A 7,781-nucleotide genomic window follows, 5' to 3' on the forward strand; every position below is an offset into this window, starting at 1 on the left:
AAATTGTCGACTTTTTTTTTTAAAGGTTTTAAATATGAATCTTTGTCATAATCCAAAACTGATTTTAAAGATTCAAGTTCACTGCTATGCGTCATTCCATATAATAGCAGGGATTATAACTTTTACGAAGTGCTGATTTCGCATTACAGTAATTTTTTCAAGGTAATATACACCTTAAAGCAGACCTATGTGCAACTCCAGATCTTTATAGCGAGTGCAACAAATATTTGATACATTAGGGGTAATGCAAATTTGAAATTGATTTATTGAATACATGTACTTTGTTTTTCTCTGACACTTTATATATATTTTCTGTGGCAACCACAGTGAAACGTGATCAAAAGGACCACATTCACATACGAGAAAGAGAGAAACACCTCTGCCTGTTCACTACCGAGTTATTTTCGCGCTAATAAGATCTAATCCGTAAACATACTTAGCTATAGATACGGTTAGGTTTTTAAATTATTATTTTAGTGGTTTATTGCTTCACTTGCGTGACTTTGTTTCAACGAAATTGTCAGTAACTCCAGGTTTGGAATATTTGTACCGACTCTTGGAACATCTTGACAATGAAACGGGCAAGTATTTTTCATTAAAAAAAAATGTTAAATCTCCTATGCCTTTCTGTATCATGGGGTAAATCACTTTTGTGTAGCTAAGGAGTGGCTTGCTTTAACTAGAATTGCAGTTTTTCATACAGAATTATTTTTGTTTTCTAGTCATAATTGTCCATGGGTTTTTTTTAATTAAAGAAGTTAAAAGAATGGAAATGTTTTTACGAGTTTTATATACATTTGTGCAGAGAATTAATAAATCTTGCTTTGCTGAATTTTTAAAAAAAAAAGTCGTTTAAGTGTACACACACACATTCACAAACACACATATATACATGTATATATATTATACGTGTACATGCAGTTAATACCTCATTGGAAGGGTTAAATTTGCATTGATAATGAATAATTAAATACTTGAGACATGCAGTCATGCAGATGCAAAGGACACTAAGAGTCATATAACTGTTTGTGTCTTATATAAAGTACATGTAGAAAAAACATAAGTTAAAAGATTGATGAAGTGATTATGAATGAGCGGAGGAAATGTTGTTGCACTTAATTCTATAGTATGTGAACACACACATGGACTCCTTAAAATTACTACGTGCTCTCCGTCAAACATTGATCAATAGCGAGTGCAACCGTACCAAATAAAAGGGCAGCCGACCTACTGTACATGGTTCGCATTTTGAGGTGCTAATTAGAAAGAAATGGCATAAACAGGAGTTTAGGACCGTCGACATAACTCGAGGGGCATCCCACTAACCGACAGTTTTCAAAATGAGAGGACGTACTGGCATGTTTGTGTCTTAGGATGCATTACGCCCCACTTCTTTATTTTGTGCTAATGAACATATATATGTATGCATTATTTATACATTTATACCCTTGGAAATATTGTTTATATAATTACAAACTCAAAGTTATGTACCTCATGTTCCTTGTGAATGGTTTGAGGGAATAAATGAAATGCCCCACCCAGTGTTTGGTAAATTTTACTTCTTAAAGGGCCATTAGCTGTGAAAGGGATGTAAATCATTTTAAAATCTCTCATTGGCATAGAAATATATATATTAATGACTAAGAAAACATTTATTTTGTACAAAAACAAGAGGTACCTTATAAAACTACATTTAATCACCAAAATCAAATATTCATATGCCTGTTTCGAGATTGAAATAATTAAATACTAGTGTTATTACTGAAATATATATAATATAGAGCAATTTACATTGAATTCAAATGTTGGTAACAGGTAATGCCCATTTGAAGTATCAACCTTAAAAAGCAAACTTTATTTAAAAAAAAATTCGTACATACATACAACATGTGATTAAACAATATACAAATATGCGTCGATCATTAGGGAGGCCCCTCTTTCCTTATAAGAAAGAATCTGGCTTTTCCTATCTTCTGATACAGTAAATAATTTATCTTTGTTTTTCAAAATGTCACCAGTTGTAGACCTTCTTGATATAAAAATGCAGAATTAATCTCTAGCGAATTTATTATACATAATTATCTTAAAATTTGCCTATTCATCGCAGTAAATTTTAGAAAGGAATTCCATACTCAATCGTTATTATTTCTGTGACAAATGAAACCTCAACAATTAGCGCTTCTTGCCAACAATGCCCAATGTTTCATCTAACATGAACTGTCGGATGTCTTGTAGTGAGCTTGGCACTGGCAGGGACCTCGACTCGCATGAACATGATGACAGGTGATCAAACTTCGAGTAGCGATTGTACAGTGTATGCCATACTGAGCTGTGTTACCTACCTCTGCGTGGCGACGTCACCGTCCAAGTTCGTTCTCATAAACTACCACCGCTTTTATCTGGTCACGCGCACCTGTTATTGAGAAGCACTAATTAACCATGATCAGTATTATTACTTTGACATCTATTGTGTTACATGTACTAACACGGGGCGGTGTGCATACATGTACATACGATTGGTGTGAATTTGACAGAACAGCAACAGCTGCATTGGCGGATCTAGACCTTACTGGGGGTGAGGCCCGAAGGGAAGGGCATGGTGGTGATGGGTGGGGGGTGGGTCCCGGGGGGGGGGGGCGGCGGCTCCCCCGGAATTAAAAAAAAAAGATTGATTCAAAATGGTGCATTTTAATGCATTTTCGATTGAAATTCTTGTTCCTTCTTCCTTCCATTTATAATCACCACATCCTGTATAGAATTTAAACAAAAAGAATAAACTTTACTTATTGATTCAAAATAATTGATTTTAATGCATTTCAGACTGAAATTCTGGTTCCTTCTTGCTTTGATGCATATTTATCACTTCCTTTATAAAACTTAAATGAATATTATTTGAAGTTTCAAGAATTAGAAAATAAATTTTATTATTTTTCCTTATGAACATTTCAAAACAAACTATATATTGCAGTAGGAGATTTAAAAAAAACCCACCAACTTAACATTCATCCAATTTCATGCATTCAATAAATAAGCAGCATGCATTCATTTCTCAAACATGCCTGATCATCCAAACAAAATACAAACACACTGTAGGTATACTACCAAAACAAATGTGTCACCTGTTTAATGCTATTTTTTCCCAAACATTCAATAAAAGATAAAACAAACATTTATCAGACATGTTATGATGTACACATACATGTAATACTCAAAAAGGTTAACATTGAAATGAAACACAGTGTACAACTACATGAATATACAAAAAACAAAAACAAAAACAACAAAAAAACACCTCATTGATTTATATATATTGTATCTCAGTAATCACTTGGCCGACAGAAATGTTCCGAATGGAATTTTAGACGGGTGGACCAATTGCCGTTCGGGTGTGGTAACCCCCCCCCCCCCCCCCAAGAGAGAGAGAGAGAGAGAGAGAGAGAGAGAACCCCTAAACACCCCCTAAATCCGCCACTGAGCTGATACAATATTAGTTCTGTTTTCTCAGACAAAGGCGGGGACAAGAAATGAATATTCTCGGGGTGTTTTTTTTATGGCAGCTAGAATAAAACAGAAGGCTGGTAATGAGTTTAATGAAAAAAATAGAAGAAGAAAAAATAAATTAAAGAAATTCAATGCGATATCTTCATGAAGATAGTTTCTTTATTATTCATTAAAGTGAACGAACAGGGAAATTACACGAAAGGAAAATGATTATACATGTATATCTATTTATTTACAAAAACCTATGAATAGAAAAAATAAATAAATATAGAAATATATGTATCTGTTTCAGACTCAAGTATACCTTACAATGTTTTTTTTGATATAATGACTGTAAATAAGATTTACAAAGCAATATGCATGATAACTTTTAACTTAAAACTTGAAGGCCCCTATATAATGGCTATAAATAAATTTACAAAACAATGTGCATGATGGAGTATAACTTAAAACTTGTATATAATGGCTATAAATAAAATTTAAAAAACAAAATGCATGATAACTTTGTTCTATATAAATGTTGTCGGAGATACTGTTAGAGCGTATATGAGCGGATCCAAAAAATTTCACCCAGGAAATGGGTTCCACCTCATGCATCGTTTGAGGTCCAATTGAAAGTATGGGCTAACATGTGGTATATATTTTACAAACTGAAGTGCATGCAAATTGAATAGGTAAATACGATTCTTTTCTACCTAGTCCAGGGGTGGTGGGTTTGGACCCTCCATCATCCCACATAGAACATATTTTTTTTCCAAGCAAGGACCCTCGAAGCATGAGAATATATCACGTACTTGACGTATTTCCTTCTCTCCCAGTGGAGAATAGGACCCTGAACAATTACTCCCCCTTCTGTCCTTCATCCTGCCACCTTGCTTGTCTCTGTCCAGGTCTTCAATCCAATTTCATTTCTTTTTCTCTCTACTGTTCTTCTCCATGTTTCTCTAGGTCTGCCTCTCTTGCGCTTTCCTCCAGGAGTCCATGTGAGTGGCATTCTAGCGTGCTTGGTCTTGTCCAGTCGTGCTCTATTGATTTCCACCTCTTTTCCTTACAATACTATACCACTGGGTTCCATTCCTGCTCTTTCCCTCACTGTCTCGTTTCGTACCCATTGAGGCCAGTATATCCACAGGATCCTCCTTGGGCTCTTTTGTATGAAGGTATCTAGGACTTGCTCGTCACCCTTTGTCATTTCCCATGTTTCACTGCTGTATAGTAAAACTGAGACCATATTGGAATTGAACAATCTTATCCTCGTTTTCTTTCCGATCTGGGAAATCAACGAAAATACATGCACATGTTTATATATATCAGAAAAGAAAAAGACATAGATTAAACACATTGTTACGTACTGTAATTAATTGTATATATTGTTCAAAATAAATTTCCCAATTAGATTTAAAATGGCTCTTCCGAACGCAATATGTATATGAATTTTTGTTCATCAGTAAGTGTAGTAAAATTCTGTACCTCTGATGATGTTGACACTATTACTATAACTAAGCGGTTTGAATTTTCATTTTGAAATGATAAGGTAAATGTATCTACACTGTACATTGTATACAAAAGGTGGCTGGCAGAGCTTCTACCAATGGAATAAAAGTATGTGATGTAAAAGAAAACGGGGAAAATAGTGTACTGAAAATTGCACAATAGGATAAAAAAAAATCTTTAAAAATTACTATTTAATGGCAAGACAGCCAATATCCTAAAATTATCCAATAATCTCCATGTGCCGAGTGTAGTAATGACGAATTTTGAATTAACACAGTAACTAAAAAATTCTGCATTCTCGAAAAAAAAAAAAGCGTGATCCTCCTCCCTTTTGTTGTTGTTGTACATAATGACATTTAACCCTTAGGTAGCAGGATAAATCAAAGTACTGAAAGTACTGAAAAGCGCTAAGCTGACTTCATGAATTCTGTATGTAATGTTAATGAGCAGGAACAACATTAAAAAAAAAAAAGGTTTATGCATTATTCTTTATTTTCGCATAACTAAGTAGTACATTTTATGTAAGAAAATAACAAATATGGATTGGAAGCAATGTCCTGAAACCTTTCAACACGTTGAAATATAAATTTTATATGATGTTGTTAAAACAATGGTCACTATGATAATTTTGATCCCACACTAAACTAAAACCCTGTCCTTGGATCATGAAATTTACAATTTTGGTAAAGGACACCTGTTCTTATTAAATATCTATAATCAGAATTTAGTATCAATAGCATTACCACCGTTGCGGTGGTCCAGAGGTAAAGTGTTCGCTCTGTATGCGGGGGTCGGGGTTCGAATCCCGGCCGCGACAGACCTAGTTCGTTAAACAGGTAGTGACAGTTCCATCACCAAACTCTCGGCATCAGGTGTGAATGTCACGGGTCCTCGGAGATGGCCTTTAAAACGGATGTCCCGTGTCACAGTAGGTATGGCGCGTTAAAGAACCCTCACTGCTCAATGGCCGTAAGCGCCGAGCATAGGCCTAAATTTGAAGCCCTTCACCGGTCTTAGTGACGTCGCCATATGAATTAAAAATTATTGAGAAGAGCGTTAAACAAGATACAATCAATCAATAGCATTTAAGGCTATGTTATTCAAATACTAGTATTTGACAAATGAACACTTTATATCCTGTTTAGCTCCCACCCATCTTCCCAAGGAAAGGGTTTCTGATCCGCTCTGCTCCGGTCCCTGGATCATTAAATGCTCTACATGACTATGCATTTTTTTCTCTTACAGATGTGATGTTATAGAGAAGAACATTTTTGGTAGAAAATGTGAAAACAGTTGTAATGGTAGTTTTCGGTATAAAGTGTTCAATTGTTATTACGCAACTAACTTACTGTTACGTTTTGTTTTTCATATTTTCATATTAGAACTCCTACACAAGCTTCGAATCTTATGGTTTTTTGCTAAGGTTATTAGCATTTTCATATAAAGAACTGTTTTATAAAATTAAAACAATAGCAATGTGTATTATGTCTCATTCAGACAAACGGATGAGTCTCCTTTGCAATATGAATATGAGCTTTTACACAAGAAGTGTAATACACACAAGTTGATGAGTACAGCGTTTAATGTACCTGTGTACAAACTCTTGGGTTTTTTGGGGGTTTTTTTGTTTTTTGTTGTTTTTTTTTTTTTAGATTTACGTATAACAAACAATCACTACAATTGCTAAATGTAAATCCATGCTTATATGTTAGTCTAATTCATCATCATATTTGAATTAGTATATCCTCTTGCACTAACTTTCATGTTAAAAATGAGCTATCTCCACTCTTGTTGATGACGCAGTATTCAGTTTCAAAGTAATATTGCACATGTATGATGAACATCTTTTCTAAATAACTTCCTAAATTTTGTTTTCAGTTATACATGTATTTATCGGACTTATTTGGATTCAGATTCTCTCCAACCTGATTTTGAATTGAAAATAACTTCATTATTGATTACAAAAAATAATTCCACTTTCATGGTTTGATTGATATTTACAGATAATTATGCACTGGATTCTGTAGTACAAGTCATTTTAATGATTTCTGGTAAGGTAAAGAAATGGATGTAAAGCGTTTCATAATCCTGCATTATTGGTGTGTTTTGACAAGTGGCATTTGTTAGTGTTTGTGGTTATGTGTAATTTTCTTTTTTGTCCAGTTTGTTTGTTCCTTTCTATTATAAGTGACTTACATATATGTATCAAACTATTGATTTGTTTCATATCAGTTGTATTCTAAAAATATTTCATACACTATTTAACTGGAACACAACAGTAAGTTAGTTGCGTAATAACAATTGAACACTTTATACCGAAAACTACCATTACAACTGTTTTCACATTTTCTACCAAAAATGTTCTTCTCTATAACATCACATCTGTAAGAGAAAAAAATGCATAGTCATGTAGAGCATTTAATGATCCAGGGACCGGAGCAGAGCGGATCAGAAACCCTTTCCTTGGGAAGATGGGTGGGAGCTAAACAGGGTATAAAGTGTTCATTTGTCAAATACTAGTATTTGAATAACATAGCCTTAAATGCTATTGATTGATTGTATCTTGTTTAACGCTCTTCTCAATAATTTTTAATTCATATGGCGACGTCACTAAGACCGGTGAAGGGCTTCAAATTTAGGCCTATGCTCGGCGCTTACGGCCATTGAGCAGTGAGGGTTCTTTAACGCGCCATACCTACTGTGACACGGGACATCCGTTTTAAAGGCCATCTCCGAGGACCCGTGACATTCACACCTGATGCCAAGAGTTTGGTGATGGACCTGTC

Source organism: Ostrea edulis, chromosome 9, assembly GCF_947568905.1.
Source record: "Ostrea edulis chromosome 9, xbOstEdul1.1, whole genome shotgun sequence".
NCBI classification, from domain to species: domain Eukaryota; kingdom Metazoa; phylum Mollusca; class Bivalvia; order Ostreida; family Ostreidae; genus Ostrea; species Ostrea edulis.